The sequence below is a fragment of the Hippocampus zosterae genome, chromosome 5 (assembly GCF_025434085.1).
Source record: "Hippocampus zosterae strain Florida chromosome 5, ASM2543408v3, whole genome shotgun sequence".
In the NCBI taxonomy this organism is placed as follows: Eukaryota; Metazoa; Chordata; class Actinopteri; order Syngnathiformes; family Syngnathidae; genus Hippocampus; species Hippocampus zosterae.
Genome location: NC_067455.1, coordinates 26,173,085 through 26,190,236, shown reverse-complemented (window position 1 = coordinate 26,190,236; position 17,152 = coordinate 26,173,085).

Below are 17,152 nucleotides of genomic sequence, written 5' to 3'. Positions count from 1 at the left end.
GTGTTGACTTCCCACTTCATGTCCTGGGAGACTGTGATTCCCAGGAACTTGAAGGTCTCGACGGTTGACACAGGGCAGTTGGATAGTGTGAGGGGCAACTGAGGAGAAGAATGTTTCCTGAAGTCCACGATCATCTCTACAGTCTTGAGCGTGTTCAGCCCGAGGTTGTGTCGGCCGCACCAGAGCTCCACCTGCTCCACTTGTTGGCGGTACGCAGACTCGTCGCCGTCTTTGATGAGACCGATGACCGTGGTGTCGTCTGTGAACTTTATGAGTTTGACAGCTGGATCTGTTGAGGTGCAATCGTTTGTGTAGAGAGAGAAGAGCAGTGGCGAGAGGACACATCCCTGTGGGGCTCCAGTGCTGGTGGTGCGTATTGATGATGTTGTTGCTCCCAGTCTCACCTGTTGTGTCCGTCCCGTCAGGAAGCTGAGGATCCACTTGCAGATCGCAGGGGACACACCGAGGTGGAGTAGTTTGGGGGTGAGGAGTTCCGGGATGATGGTGTTGAACGCAGAGCTGAAATCCACAAACAGAATCCTTGCGTAGGTCCCTGTGCTGTCGAGGTGCTTGAGGATGTAGTGCAGACCTATGTTGACTGCGTCTTCCACAGACCTGTTTGCTCGGTAGGCAAACTGGAGAGGGTCCAGCAGGGGTCCAGTGACGTTCTTTAGGTGGTTCAGCACAAGGCGTTCAAAGGACTTCATGACCACAGACGTCAGGGCGACAGGCCTATAGTCGTTCAGTTCCGATGTTGCCGATTTCTTGGGAAATGGGATGATGGTAGACTGTTTGAAGCAGGATGGGACCTCACACAGCTCCAGGGATCTGTTGAAGATCTGTGTGAAGACCGGAGCCAGCTGGTCAGCGCAGACTTTCAGGCAGGAGGGGGACACTAGTGGAGAAAAAGAGGGTGGGGGGTAGGTAGAGTGGTTTCTGGTAGAGGTGGGTGTGTGTGGGAAATGGGGGTGTCCTTTTCAAATCGGCAGAAAAACATGTTTAGCTCATTAGCAAGACCCTTATTGTTCACTGTTTGGGGGGATGGCATTCTATAGTTAGTGATTGCTTTCAGGCCATTCCATACAGATGCAGAGTCGTTAGCAGAGAACTGTTTTTTCAGCCTCTCTGCATAGCTTCTCTTTGCGATGTTAATTTCCTTTGTCAATTGGTTTCGGGCATGTTTGTACAGTGCCCGATCTCCACTTCTAAATGCGGCCTCTTTCTCTTTCCTGAGTTGCCTGAGTTTGGGAGTAAACCATGGCTTGTTATTGTTGAAGGAACGGAAGGACTTCGTTGGTACACACATGTCCTCACAGAAACTGATGTATGATGTTACAGTGTCTGTGTATTCATCCAGTGTGCCCGTTGAAGTTTCAAAGACGCCCCAATCAGTGCAGTCTAAGCATTCTTGGAGAGATAGCTTTGCTTCATCTGTCCATTTTTTCACAGTCTTAACAACCGGTTAAACACATTTGAGTTTCTGTCTATGTAGGTATTAAGTGGATTAAATTGTGGTCAGAAAGACCCAATGCTGCACGGGCGACCGATCGGTATGCATTTTTGATTGTTGTATAGCAGTGATCTAGAATGTTGCCTTCTCTGGTGAAACAGTCGATGTGCTTATTCCAGCTGTCTCCGGGCAGTAGGCGGGGGACACCCTGAATCGGTTGCCAGCCAATCACAGGGCACACAGAGACGAACAACCATCCATGCTCACACTCACACCTAGGGACAATTTAGAGTGTTCAATCAGCCTGCCACGCATGTTTTTGGGATGTGGGAGGAAACCGGAGCACCCGGAGAAAACCCACGCAGGGGAGAACATGCAAACTCCACACAGGAAGGCCGGAGCTCGAACAGAACCCGGTACCTCTGCACTGAAGCCGACGTGCTAACCACTGGACTACCGGGCCGCCCACAGTACATACAATGATAAACAAATGATGCAAAAATTTAAATAATTCAGCAGCAGGCCTGAGGATTTCGGAAATTCATGGTAACCGTTTTTCGGTTCCGTCCGATTACCCAATGGGAAACCACGGTAACTAATGTTGGGTTTCGTAAATGTTCATCATGGGAACCCATTTTTCTATTTTGACTGATATTCATAATCAAGAATTCTGACACTCAAAAGTATGTTGTTTCAAGGGTAAATGTTTGAAAACTATGCATTAACATTGAACATTACATCAGCAGCTGTAATTGTAAAAACCTAGCTGTAAGCAGCCAGGTTTTTTTTTTTTAAAAAGGATCAAAAACTGGTGTACTCATGTGGCATCATCAGAGTATTTTTTCCAATCTCACACTGCAAAGATTAATTTCCTGGTAATCATTAATACAGGTAAGTATTGATGTGGCTTGACATCCTCTTCCCAAGACGATGCATGTGTAATCTACTACCAATTTGATGAAATGGTTCAAAAGACATTAACATTACGACAGTTTGTGAAGCATGTTTTATTCATAAAGTTGCCATGCTACAACCAGTAAATTATAGAATAACCAATACTGTTTCATAATATTTTTCATAGCGATTAGCCTCCAAATCTAACGACCAACTTGCCTCGTAATCGTGCCTCTCGTCGTATCTTGCTCTCGTGTTCAGTGTATACATCCCAGGTGAGTTTAGTCAAGTCAAGTCAACAGTATTTATAGAGCACTTTCAAACAGCCATCGCTGCATACAAAGTGCTGTACATGGAGCGATTTAACATACACAATAAACAGTAAGACGAAATGGAAATAAAGGCGGTAGAAAGCACCAAGCAGTAAAATCATGCTGAGTCGAACGCCAAAGAATACAAGTGGGTTTTGAGGAGGGCTTTAAAGATGGGCAGCGAGGAGGCTTGCCGAATGTTCAGTGGGATGTCATTCCAGGGAGAGGGACCAGCAACAGAAAAGGCTAGATCCCCTCTGAGCCTCAGTTTAGTTCTTGGTACTTCTAACAAAGACTGGTCCACAGACCTGAGGCGCCAGGCAGGTGTGTAGGGGCGGATGAGCTCAGAGAGGTAGGTGGCGCGAGATTATTTAGAGATTTGAAAACAAAGAGGAGGATCTTGAAAATAACTCTAAAATGAATGGGGAGCCAATGAAGGGATGCCAATGATATGCCCTTTGGACGATTCATACGAAAAATCAGTCTGGCATTTCAATTTCTTAAATGTCGTAATTAGTAGACCTTTATGAATTTTTATCGCCGCTATCTCAAATCCACGCGATTCCTCAGTTTGCGGACTAAAATAGCAACCCGCATGCGCACATAACGTTATCTATTTGCCCCCCCCCCCCCCCCCCCCAACACTGAAAACAAAACGAAAGTAAATTAGAAGAAAGACACTCACACTCCACACCACAAACACGCATACAGGCACAGTGAAATCGCGTTGATCACACAGTTGTGTGCAGTGACTTTTAAGATTTAAACTATTTTTCGGTACTGTTAAAATGAAGCCACGGAAACGACACGATTGTAACGATTGTTTCCGTGAAGTCCTCAGACTTGCCGGAGTTTTTTTCTTGTTTATTTGTTTTGACTGAGAAATTTCCTTGCGTCCCAAAAACGCACATTATTTGGAACTTGTGCGTCTCGTGGGGAAATTATGCGTTTAGGACGCGGGACACAGAGGTAACGAGATGGCTGAATCTCTAAACATTCTCTGAGTACTGCTATTATTACCACTACCACTAAAACTACATTAATTAATTGAATACCTTCAACTTCACAATTATAATAAATAATTAAATCAACCATAATGTTAAACTATGTATTATCAATATTCATTATTCCAAACATGAGAAAGCATTCAGCAAACTAGTGATGTGTCGTTCGCGAACGAGCCGGCTCCCAGAACCGAATCTTTAAAGTGAACGATGGGAGCCACCTCCACCTCATTGGGAGCCGGCTCCTCATTGGGAGCCGGAAGGGGAGGGTTACACACAAACACACACACACACACGCACGCGCACACACACACGCACACACACGCACGCGCGGTGCAGTTTAGAGAAGGGGGAGGGTTAGAGAAGAGACACACACAGGAGCACACTGAGCAGCACGCGAAAAAGACAGACAAGGAGACGAGAGAGCTAGTTAGTGAAAAAAAAACAACACGGTGGAAAGTGGAAAGGTGAGAAAATGGATAGGAAACGCAGTGAAATATGGACTCATTTCAATTTAATTGATAGTTCAAAGGCAGCGTTTAGACTGTGCAAGGTTAAAATATCCCATAGATCAGGCTCCACAAATAACCTGCACAGGCACATCAGAAATGTCCACCCATCAGTACAATTTGAAGAGAAAAGACAAGCAAGGGAACCAGCTATTAATGAAGGTGCTAGTGTGTCTGCAACTGTTGCTGCTGCTGCAATGTCACAACTGCCTAGATGTACAACCCAGAGCTCTATGAGCCACTTTATGCAAAAAGCTATAAAACCATCAAAACAGAACACAATTGATGAGGAACTGGGTAAAATGATTGAAAGGGATTTTCATCCATTTTGTGTTGGCTGTGTGTTGTCGCATCATCTGTCCCCTCAGAGAGAGTCTTCTCCAAAACGGCAAATATTAACAGAGAGGAGAAACAGGATCAACCCCTCAAAGCTGAGGCACTTGGTTTTTCTTCATGCCAATCTTTGCTAAAGACAAGCTAAAACCTTTACCTGGATGTTGCTTTTTTTCTTTTTGTTTTACAAATTTTAATTTATAATTTGTTGTGTGGTATTCAAAGCTTACTTATATTTTACTGTAAATAGTTAAAAGCTTATAAATATACACATTCAGAGATTGAACTTTTTGACGACCTTTTTTTGAGATGGGTCTTTGTACTTTGTTTTTATTTTTGTAGCACTCCATGTTGAGTATGTTCAGAAGAATATAAATAAAGCCATATAAATGATATATATTTCATATAATGTCTTTTTTTGCATTAGTACTTCGTTTTACACATAATATTACGTTATTTTTTGTATTAAATTAATTTAAGCAACAAAAAAACTGAGGAGCCATTTGGGAGCCGAAAGAGCCGGCCATTTTTAGTGAGCCGATCCAAAAGAAGCCGGAATTCCCATCACTACAGCAAACATAACTGGAGTCGAGCAAAAGGACTCCAAATCCCAACGGCCAAACCCGGAAGTGAAGTGCCGGCATTATTGACTCCAGCTGTAATGCAAATTACTTGGTTCAAACAAACATTCTAGTGCCACCGCACAAACGTGACGACTGTGCAAAAATAACTAAATAAAAGACACCAGTTACAGAAAGGCTTTCACGCTATTTAAACTGCCGATCGCGAACGGAACGAACCATGATTGAAACTAACTGTGATGCCGCTCTTTCAATATTGCACTGACTGCCACCTGTCAGTGGCAGCCCCACCCCTCTGAAAGCACCAGATAAATTCATCAACATGGGTTTCCCTGGATGGATTTTGTTAGATTTCTTCATGATTTTTGCGGTCCTCTGGCCCACTTTATACCTGTGGTCGAAGGATTAGAGGCTCAAATCCCTCGTTGTGTCCGAAGACCGGCAACTCTAGGCCAAGGACCTGTCTCCGAGGCCAAGGCCATGGACCAAGGACCGAGCCGGTCCTTGGCCTCGAGGAACACATCACTGATGGCGACATACCACAACAGCATGACGAGCGCCTAAGCAAAGTACTGGAGAGAATCAAGTCGACAGGGTTGCAGTTCAACAGAGACAAGTGCGTGTTCAGGAAAATCCAACTCCACTTCCTGGGTCAACTGATTGACAAGTCAGGAGTCAAACCTGACCCTGAAAAAGTAAAAGCCATCAAAGAGCTCCCAGAGCCACAGAACGTCAAGGATCTGAAACGTGTCCGAGGCATGTTCACATACTTGGGGAAGTATATCCCTCATTTGTCAAAAGTGGGTCAACCTTTATACGAACTGTTGAGGTCCAATACCACATGGACATGGGATCACCTGCAGAAAGAGGCATTCGAGCATATCAAAGTCATTCTGTCTACATCTCCTGTACTCAAGTTCTATGATGTGAACCGACCTATACTGTATCAGCGGATGTGAGCAGTTATGGCATTGGAGGTGTGCTGCTACAACAACACGACGGGGACTGGAAACCGGTCGCTTGCTGTTCTTGTTGCTTGTCAGATGCTGAAACCAGATACGCCCAGATAGAAAAGGAATGTGTGGCAAGTGTTTGGGCATGCAAAAGGTTTGATACATACCTGGTTGGGCTGGAGAACTTCAAATTGGTCATCGACCATAAACCTCTTGTAAATAAAAAGGATCTGGATAATGTTCCTATGCGTTGCCAAAGACTCTTGATGAGACTTATCAGATTTAAGCCTCCAGCTGAATAGCGCCAAGCAACACTCTTACCGTAGCTGATGCACTCTCCCGTAGCCCATTACAGTGCACAACGGAGGTAAGTGATACTCATTCCAATGTAGAGTATTTGAACAATGTAATGTTACATTGCCACCATCATCACCGGCATGCCAGCCACGCCACAAAAGCTTGAGGCTATAAAGCTAGCCACGGCAGCTGACAATAACCTGAAGGTGCTCCTGATATACATCAAGTCAGTTGGCAAGATTATGGAGGAAATGTCCCTATTGCCATCAGAGACTATTATCCAGTTTAAAGCGAACTGTCAGGGTACAAAGGTATTGTCAACAAAGGATGTTGCATATTAATTCTGGCCCCATTGAGAGATGACATCTTGGATCGGATCGATAATGGACATCAGGGCCTAACCAAATGCAGGGAGCGGGCCAATGCATCCGTGTAGTGGGCCGGAATCTCCACTGACATCAAAGCTGAAAGTGGAGTCCTGTCAAACGTGCTGTGAGATGAAACACACTCAGCGTAAGGAGCCCCTCATCTCAACTCCTATGCCTGAAAGACCTTGGCAAAGACTTGCAATCGACTGCTACTGTCCAACAGGCTGAAACCCCACCAGACACCTTGGCTACTCCCGAAACGAGCTTGCCTCGAACGCAAGATGGACAGGTGTTCACGCGGTCTGGCAGGCTGAGTAGACTAGTGGACAGACTGAATCTGTAAGGGTGTACAAAGAACGCTGCCCAAACATATCAAAATATTTTGTGAGAAAAAAAAAAACGCTTTGAAAGTAGTGAAAATAATCACTAGCTGATTTTTTGTTTGTATATTGTAATATGTTAAGGTATTTTTGCACCGAGGAAAGTAATTTTGTGTTGTTCTGAGAAAAAAAAAGCGGAAAAAAAGGGCGATGTCATATAAGGACTACATGCATTGAACTTTACGGCATGTTGAACTGCTGTCGTAAAGAGCTGCTATCGGGTTACGATGGCAACAGACCTCGTGCAATGTTCCCGAGCGACTAGTAATGAACCACTGTTAAGCACAACTCTCTGAACATTCACTGGTCATGTTTCATGAAGTGTTTTATTTTATTTTTTTACTTTGCAAAGAAAGAAAAACTACAAATGGATTTTGATTTACTTTTGGTTGAGTCAATCAAATTGTTTTTTAAATATTTGGTTGAGCGTGTCAATTCAGTGCAGATGGAGTTTCTTATATGCAGTCGTAGGATGTAATTTTTATTGGACATTGAACATTTGCATGTTCATATTTTGGGTCCAATACAGTATTGTCAAAGGAAAGGAGATGTTACAAAAAAGGTCATTACTAAATGATCAATGGTCATGTCTGAGGTTCAAGCATAAATAATAATTATAATTATAATCATAATCATAAAAGATCCATTTGTCATTGTAATTTTTGCTGCATCAGACACAATTATGCATGATTCTAATGTGATGCATTGATTTTGACATTCGTCATATTGTATAAAATAAATGTATCTCCCAATTGTGCACGCAGTGGTTGTAAAATTGCTAACACTAGTAACTTTTCACACTCCCAAAAACAATCAAATTGTCACACATCCAACAGGCATTGTCCTCCAGTGAGTCTGAAAGATATTAGCGCAGTAAATATTTTGTTTTCTAGACAAATTGTCTAGAAAGGAAAAACCCAAAATACATTTGAAAGTGCATTCATATCCACTCACTCTACAGAGAACCACAATTTTATTGGACTTGACAAACGTCTGCCCCCGAAGTAAAGACATTCCAGTCGTAGTAGTGCAGTACAGTAGTACCACAGCTGTCATTGGGTGGCACTGCTTCACAATGGTACACTTACGGGAAGTCTTTCTATACTTACTTAGGGACATTTGGCTTTCGGGAGTAGTTTTAGGACGTGCCTAAAATGCATTCAAACCTTTACAGGTGAACTTAATGTGACCTTCTCAATAGTCCATCAGTCTTTCAAAAGTCTGTGCAGCCCCCTTCAGTCCAAAAGGCATGCATAAGAATTCAAAAAGCCCAAACAGGATTATCACTGCAGTTTTGGGAACATCCTCTGCCCGCACAAGCAGCTGTTGCTAGCCACGGACCAAGTATACTTTGGAAAAATTGTGGTGCCAGCAAACGTGTGGAAAAATCTTGAATGTAAGGAATAGGGTAGCAGGCATACATGGTAATATTGTTAAGTCGACGAAAATCACCACAAGGCTGCCATGAACCATCACTTGTAGTTACCATGTGCAAGGGTGAAGCCCAAATTCTCCTTTCACAAATGCCAATTTGGCAGTGTGAATGCTCCACCCTGTGTTTCGCAATGGAAAAAGTGGAAGTCATTAGTGACTGAAAATCACATAAATAAACGAATGATAAGCATCGGGCAGCCTTGTGGTCCAGTGGTTAGCTCGTCGACCTCACAGTGAAGAGGTCGTGGGTTCGATCCCGGCTCCGGCCTTCCTGTGTGGCGTTGGCATGTTCTCCCCGGGCCCGCATGGGTCTTCTCCAGGTACTCCGGTTTCTTCCCACATTCCAAAAACATTCATGGCAGGCTGATTGAACACTCTAAATTGCCGCTAAGCGTGAGTGTGAGCGTGTATGATTGTGCGTCTCTTTGTGCCGTGCGATTGGCTGGCAATCGGTTCAGGGTCCGCCTAGTGCCCAAAGACAGCTGGGATAGGCTCCAGCATGCCCCGTGACCCTTGCGAGGAAAAAGCGGTTCAGAAAATGGATCGTTGGATGGATGGTAAACGTCATCTAATGCCAAATAATTTGCGTAACCTTATGGTCCGAGTCCCCCAGCTTCACACGGAAAAGTCGCGAAAGAGACAGTGTCAATCAAACGGCAATTAGGAACATCCACTAGCAGTCCGTGTGCACACACAAAAATCCGCGCTTAACATTCAATAACAGTGATTGAAGCAACAATAAAGTTTCACTGGAAACCACGTCCATGCAAGAACGCAGTTAACGCCTTGGATGCAAAATTGACAACGGGCGAGCCGTTAAGTGCACACAGTGGGCTGCAAACACCTGCCGTCTCAGTCGCGGCAGTGAGCGTAAGCAGGCTAATTTGCGACCCACTGCCAACCAGGAAACGGATTCTTGATGACAAGTCCATGATGAAGAGCAGCTGGCTTTCTCTGCCGGAGCCCACAGCCACTACTGAACGCCAATGTTGAAGTTTCGCGGATCCACGTAGGTTCAGGCGGGTACACAATCGTTGGTGGAAAAAGCAGAAGGCCTTCTCGCGCCACTTCCGTGCGACCACTGAAGCCACCACCGTTGGATCCGCATCGCGTGTCGCTTCCAGTAGGGGATCCGCCGCCACACTCTGCACGACGAACCGTCTTGTAGCCAGCAGAACTCGACCATCTTCAATAATTGCCACCAGTCCGAGAAGCGGAGTTCGCCAACAACGCACACATAGGAGGCGGTACCTGTCATGGGAAAATGTCTAGGAAAAGGAATCCACCCTCATCCGAGCCTAAAAGTGACAACATATGATATCCACTGCAGTGCCATCGCTCAACCCGGGCAGGGAAAGGGGCCTGTCAGCTCTCTCTGAAACTCCTGAGCAGGAGCAGCTTGGGCATGCCGTATTTCCCGCTCTGTGGAGGTGTACGCAAGACGCGGCGGGGTTGGAGGCTTCCACGTTTATATAAAAAAAAATTTAATCCTCGTCTCAACCAACCTCGGGTGGTGTCCGTCCCTCATTCAGCTTAGGTCCTCTACCAGAGGCCAGGAAGCTTGAGTGTTCTGCGCAGTATCCTTGCTGTTCCCAGCACTGCACATTTCTGGACTGAGATGTCCGATGTTGTTCCCGGGATCTGTTGCAACCTCTCATCTAGTTTGGGGGCCCCGGGTGCTCCGACCACCACAGGCACGACTGTCACCTGTACCTTACAGGCTCTCTCCAGCTCCTCTCTGAGCCCTTGGTATTTCTCGAGTTTCATTCAAGGATACATTCCTTCTTTCTGATGTTTCCATCACTTGGGACCGTTACATCCACTACAACGGCTTTCCTCTGCCCTTTATCTATGATCACGATATCTGGTTGGTTCGCAAATACCATCTTGTCAGTCTGGATCTGGAAGTCCCACAGGATCTTCGCTCTGTCATTCTCCACCACCTTCGGAGGTCTTTCCCATTTTGATCTTGGGGTTTCCAGTCCATACTCCGCACAGATGTTTCGGTAGACTATGCCAGCCACCTGGTTATGGCGTTCCATGTAGGCTTTCCCTGCCAGCATCTTACACCCTGCAGTTATGTGTTGGATCGTCTCAGGTGCCTCTTTGCACAACCTACACCTTGGGTCTTGTCTGGTGTGGTATATCTGGGCCTCAATGGATCTGGTGCTCAGGGCCTGCTCCTGAGCAGCCAGGATGAGTGCCTCTGTGCTGTCCTTCAGGCCAGCCCTCTCTAGCCACTGATAGCACTTCTTGAGATCAGCCACTTCAGTTATGGTCCGGTGGTACATCCCGTGTAGGAGCTTGTCCTCCCATGATGGTCCCTCTTCCAGCGCCTCATCTTCTGTTCCCCATTGTCTGAGGCATTCTCTGAGTACGTCATCCGTTGGAGCCTTCTCCTTGACGTATTCATGTTCATGTATTCATATATATATATATTAGAGCTGTCAGTTTAGCGCGTTTTTATTGGCATTAATTTAAATGAATTTTAACGGGATTACATTTTTTCTCGCGAGATTAACGAGGCACACGTCACAAGCGGATGTTACGGTGTTCTATAAATACACCAGAAACAAAACAACAAGCGGTGCTGCAGAAGTCCACGCCCACGTCTGTTTTGCCAGCCATGGCAGCGCGAGACACCGAAAACGGATACTTAAAGAGTTTATGAATGGAAAGTTTAGTTTTGAAAAGTTGCCAGATTGCTCCACTGACAAGACCAAAGTTACCTGTTCTTCTCTCTGTGTGTATCATACAGGTATACGATGTATGCCACTGCCGCGATTGTTACTTGTTTGGAACTATTTTGTGTGGAAGGTTACAGCGTTCCGTGTCCATATAAATAGAGCGGGTGGAGCTTCTCTGTGTTCGTCTGACAGTGACAGTGCGCTGCTGTTGCAGTGACCTAGCGAAAATTAAACGTCTCCAGTGTTGTCATCGAACCAAGTGTAGTCATCCGAAATGAGGTAGACACAAAAACCGTAGAGAGACTTTCGCGCAAGAAGGACCAACATAATCAACATAGACTGACTGAGTTAGGGGGAGTGAAACACCCCTCTTTCAGAATGGTTTGCCCCAGCAGCACGGGGGAAGTGCTTGCGCTTGTTTGCACGGCCGGCAGTTTTGAATACAGCGGCACATAATTCTCCAACAAACATACAGAAACAGACTGCTGTGTTCAAAGCAAACTTGAGAAAAACCAAGTATGCAACCATGGTTTGAATCCACTATAGGCTGAGTACTAGTTTACCTTAGATGTGCACTTTATAATGTTATATTGCTATGTTTTGATTTCATTAAAAAAGCTGTTAAAGCAGCTGTTGTGTGACAAAATGTTTTTTTTCACTGTTGTTGATGGACAGTAATATTGTGTGAAAGATTATGTGTGAACAACTGCTCCAAGTGAAAAATGTTCATGTAAAATTGAAAATTGAAATTGTTATTTCAGTAAATATTTGCATTTGGCACATAGAAAATGGGGGAAAGATAGGACAAAAAATGTAAAAAATAGGACAAAAAATGTAAAAGGAAATTCAGAAATATATATGTATATATTGCGCGCCGTCCCGCACGCGGTCTGTCCTTCCGTCTGTCCCTTTTCAAAACGTACCTACTTCACTGCGCCGCTGCGCGCCGCTCAGGCAGTGGCTCACTACGATCGCGCGGGCATCTTAGTGAAAAAATGTTGTCTACCCACAAGCATTGCAATGAAATTGTTAGTTATTTAGTAGAGCTAAATATATCTTTATTTTCGCGATAAGCAATGAAGATGAACAAAAAGTTGAACTAAGCAACAACACTTTTGTGGGCCGAAGGCCCACCTTACCAGCCTTCCGCAGGAACTAGCTGATGAGCCGCCCGAAGGGCGGCGAACCAGCTAGTATATATATATATATATATATATATATATATATATATATATATATATATAAAAATCCTCATCTCACCCCTTGGGTGGTGTCCGTCCCTCATTCAGCTCGGGTCCTCTACCAGAGGCCAGGAAGCTTGAGGGTTCTGCGCAGTATCCTTGCTGTTCCCAGCACTGCACATTTCTGGACTGAGATGTCCGATGTTGTTCCCGGGATCTGTTGCAACCACTCATCTAGTTTGGGGGTCACTGCCCCGAGTGCTCCGACCACCACAGGCACGACTGTCACCTTTACCTTCCAGGCTCTCTCCAGCTCCTCTCTGAGCCCTTGGTATTTCTCGAGTTTCTCATGTTCCTTCTTCCTGATGTTTCCATCACTAGGGACCGCTACATCCACTACAACGGCTTTCCTCTGCCCTTTATCTATGATCACGATATCTGGTTGGTTCGCAAATACCATCTTGTCAGTCTGGATCTGGAAGTCCCACAGGATCTTCGCTCTGTCATTCTCCACCACCTTCGGAGGTGTTTCCCATTTTGACCTTGGGGTTTCCAGTCCATACTCCACACAGATGTTTCGGTAGACTATGCCAGCCACCTGGTTATGGCGTTCCATGTAGGCTTTCCCTGCCAGCATCTTACACCCTGCAGTTATGTGTTGGATCGTCTCAGGTGCCTCTTTGCACAACCTACACCTTGGGTCTTGTCTGGTGTGGTATATCTGGGCCTCGATGCCTCTGGTGCTCAAGGCCTGTTCCTGAGCAGCCAGGATGAGCGCCTCTGTGCTGTCCTTCAGGCCAGCCCTCTCTAGCCACTGATAGGACTTCTTGAGATCAGCCACTTCAGTTATGGTCCGGTGGTACATCCCGTGTAGGGGCTTGTCCTCCCATGATGGTCCCTCTTCCAGCGCCTCATCTTCTGTTCCCCATTGTCTGAAACATTCTCTGAGTACGTCATCCGTTGGAGCCTTCTCCTTGATGTATTCATGGAGCTTGGATGTTTCATCCTGGACAGTGGCTCTCACACTCACTAGTCCCCGGCCTCCTTCCTTTCGGCTTGCGTACAGTCTCAGGGTGCTGGATTTGGGATGGAACCCTCCATGCATGGTTAGGAGCTTTCGGGTCTTAACGTCCGTGGTCTGAATCTCTTCCTTTGGCCACCTTATTATTCCTGCAGGGTATCTGATCACTGGCAGGGCATAGCTGTTTATTGCCCGGGTCTTATTCTTGCCATTGAGCTGGCTTCTTAGGACTTGCCTCACTCGCTGGAAGTATTTGGCCGTAGCCGCTTTCCTTGTTGCCAGTTCGAGGTTGCCATTGGCTTGTGGTATACCAAGGTACTTGTAGCTGTCCTCAATGTCTGCTATTGTTCCTTCAGGGAGTGAGACCCCTTCAGTGCGGACTACCTTTCCTCTCTTAGTCACCATCCGACTACATTTCTCAAGCCCGAATGACATCCCGATGTCGCTGCTGTAGATCCTGGTTGTGTGGATCAGGGAATCTATGTCCCTTTCGCTCTTAGCATACAGCTTTATGTCATCCATGTAGAGGAGGTGACTGATTGTAGCTCCATTTCTGAGGCGGTATCCATAGCCTGTCTTGGTGATTACTTGGCTTAGGGGGTTCAGTCCTATGCAGAACAGCAGTGGGGAGAGTGTGTATATATATATATATATATATATATATATATATATATATATATATATATATATATATATATATATATATACCGACCCAATGCATTCAAAACCTTGGACAGTTTTGACCCAACTCGTTAGGACCCAATGCGCATGGGTAGAATGGATAGTCTTTATTAAGTGAGCCACCATACTGTCGTATGTCTACATTCTGTAGTTTTCACACAGCGGCCATCAACTTACCTTGTTTAGTCACAGAAAAGCAGCCGTGAAAGAAAAGCAACGGCCATCATATTGACTTGTCACAGCATGATGTAGTCTTTTATCACACATGTGACTAAATAGCCAGATAGCTTTTTAATCTACCATAGCCCACCTGTTAAGCATCTTTACACACTACATTTTTCAGGATATAGCTTTTGGGTCTGTGAAGCGTGGTTCCTGGCTGCTTCTTGTTGTTATTCTTCATCTAACGGGGAATCTTATGCCGAACCATACTCCTTCAACACCACAAAGTAAGCTGTGTACCCACCAAAAAGGCCAGAGTCCAGTTGGCTTTGGCTTGGGTGAAGTTCTGTAGCACGCAAATTACATCTCCGTCTTCTGATTCGTGTGATCTGATTCAAATGTAGGAAGACATTTCCAAAATACGTAAACACACAACCTTTGCTGGAAATATTCGGAAGGAGAAGAGAAAAAAAAGCTGTTTCGGAACTGATGTGGAACGCTGATCTGAGGAAAAATCTATTCAAGAAGTGGATGAAGTCTGCAAATTCAACTACCTGTGCCAGTTTTGTGGCCGCTTAGGAAATAGTCAGACATGGGAAGCTGTGCACAGATAAAGAATATATTTAAGAGTCAATCACAAAGCCCCTTATGAAAAATAAAATCGATGGTACTCAGTTTCCCTTGCCCGGACGCGGGTCACCGGGGCCCCCCTCTGGAGCCAGGCCTGGAGGTGGGGCTCGTTGGCGAGCGCCTGGTGGACGGGCCTACGCCCATGGGGCCCGGCCGGGCTCAGCCCGAAGCGGCAACGTGGGTCCCACTTCTCATGGTCTCACCACCCGTGGGAGGGGTCAAATGGGTCGGGTGCAATGCGAGCTGGGCGGCAGCCAAAGGCGGGGACCCTGGCGGTCCGATCCTCGGCTGCAGAAGCTAGCTCTTGGGACATGGAATGTCACCTCTCTGGCAGGGAAGGAGCCCGAACTGGTGTGTGAGGCAGAGAAGTTCCGACTGGATATAGTCAGACTTGCCTCCACACACAGCCTAGGTTCTAGTACCAGTCCTGTCGAGAGGGGTTGGACTCTCTTTCACTCTGGAGTTGCTCACGGTGAGAGGCGCAGAGCAGGTGTGGGCATACTTATTGCCCCCCGGCTCAGTGCCTGTACATTGGGGTTCACACCGGTGGACGAGAGGGTTGCATCCCTCCGCCTGCGGGTGGGGGGACGGGTCCTGACTGTTGTTTGTGCATATGCACCAAACAGCAGCTCAGCATACCCACCCTTTTTGGAATCCTTGGAAGGTGTGCTGGAGAGTATTCCTGCTGGGGACTCCCTTGTTCTACTGGGGCACTTCAATGCTCACGTGGGCAATGACAGTGAGACCTGGAGGGGCATGATTGGGAGGAACGGGCCCCCCGATCAGAACTCGAGTGGTGTTTTGTTATTGGACTTCTGTGCTCGTCACGGACTGTCCATAACGAACACCTTGTTCAAACATAAGGGTGTCCACATGTGCACTTGGCACCAGGACACCCTAGGCCGTAGTTCGATGATCGACCTTGTGGTCGTGTAATCGGATTTGCGGCCACATGTTCTGGACACTCGGGTGAAGAGAGGGGCGGAGCTGTCAACTGATCACCAACTGGTGGTGAGTAGGCTCCGATGGTGGGGGAAGATGCCTGTCCGTCCTGGCAGACCCAAACGTATTGTGAGGGTTTGTTGGGAGCGTCTGGCGGAATCCCCTGTCAGAAGGAGTTTCAACTCCCACCTCCGACAGAGCTTTTCCCATGTTCCGGGGGAGACGGGGGACATTGAGTCCGCGTGGACCATGTTCCGTGCCTCTATTGTTGAGGCGGCCAATCTGAGTTGTGGCCGTAAGGTGGTTGGTGCCTGTCGTGGCGGCAACCCTTGTACTCGCTGGTGGACACCAGCAGTAAGGGACGCCGTCAAGCTGAAGAAGGAGTCCTATCGAGCCTTTATGGCCTGTGGGACCCCAGAGGCAGCTGACGGGTATCGACTGGCCAAGCGGAACGCAGCTTTGGTGGTCGCCAAGGCAAAAACCCGAGCATGGGAAGAGTTCGGTGAGGCCATGGAAGCCGACTTCCGGACGGCTTCGAGGAAATTCTGGTCCACCATCCGACGTCTCAGGAGGGGGAAGTAGTGCACCACTAACACTGTGTACAGTGGGAATGGGGCGCTGCTGACTTCGACTCGGGGCGTTGTGAACCGGTGGGCAGAGTACTTCGAAGACCTCCTCAACTCCACCAACACGCCTTCCTTAGAGGAAGCAGAGCCTGGGGACTCTGAGGTGGGCTCTCCTATCTCTGTGGTTGAAGTCACCGATGTGGTTAAAAAGCTCCTCGGTGGCAAGGCCCCAGGGGTGGATGAGATCCGTGTTTTGTGGACTTGGAGAAGGCGTTTGACCGTGTCCCTCGGGGAGTTCTGTGGGGGGTGCTTCGTGGGTATGGAGTACCGAACCCCCTGATACGGGCTGTTCGGTCACTATACCACCGATGTCAGAGTTTGGTTCGCATTGCCGGCAGTAAGTTGGAATCGTTTCCAGTGAGGGTAGGACTCCGCCAAGGCTGCCCTTTGTTACCGATTCTGTTCATAACCTTCATGGACAGAATCTCTAGGCGCAGCCGAAGCGTTGAGGGGGTCCGTTTTGGTGGCCTCAGTATTGCATCCCTGCTTTTTGCAGATGGTGTGGTGAGCAAATATCCCAGAACCACACGGGGGGACCTCGTGAATGACCTACAGAGAGCTGGGACCACAGTCACAAAGGCTACAATCAGTAGCCAGGGACTCAAACCCTGCACTGCCAGATGTGTCGCCCTGCTGAAGCCAGTACACGTCCAGGCCCGTCTGCGGTTCGCTAGAGAGCATTTGGATGCTCCAGAAGAGGACTGGTAG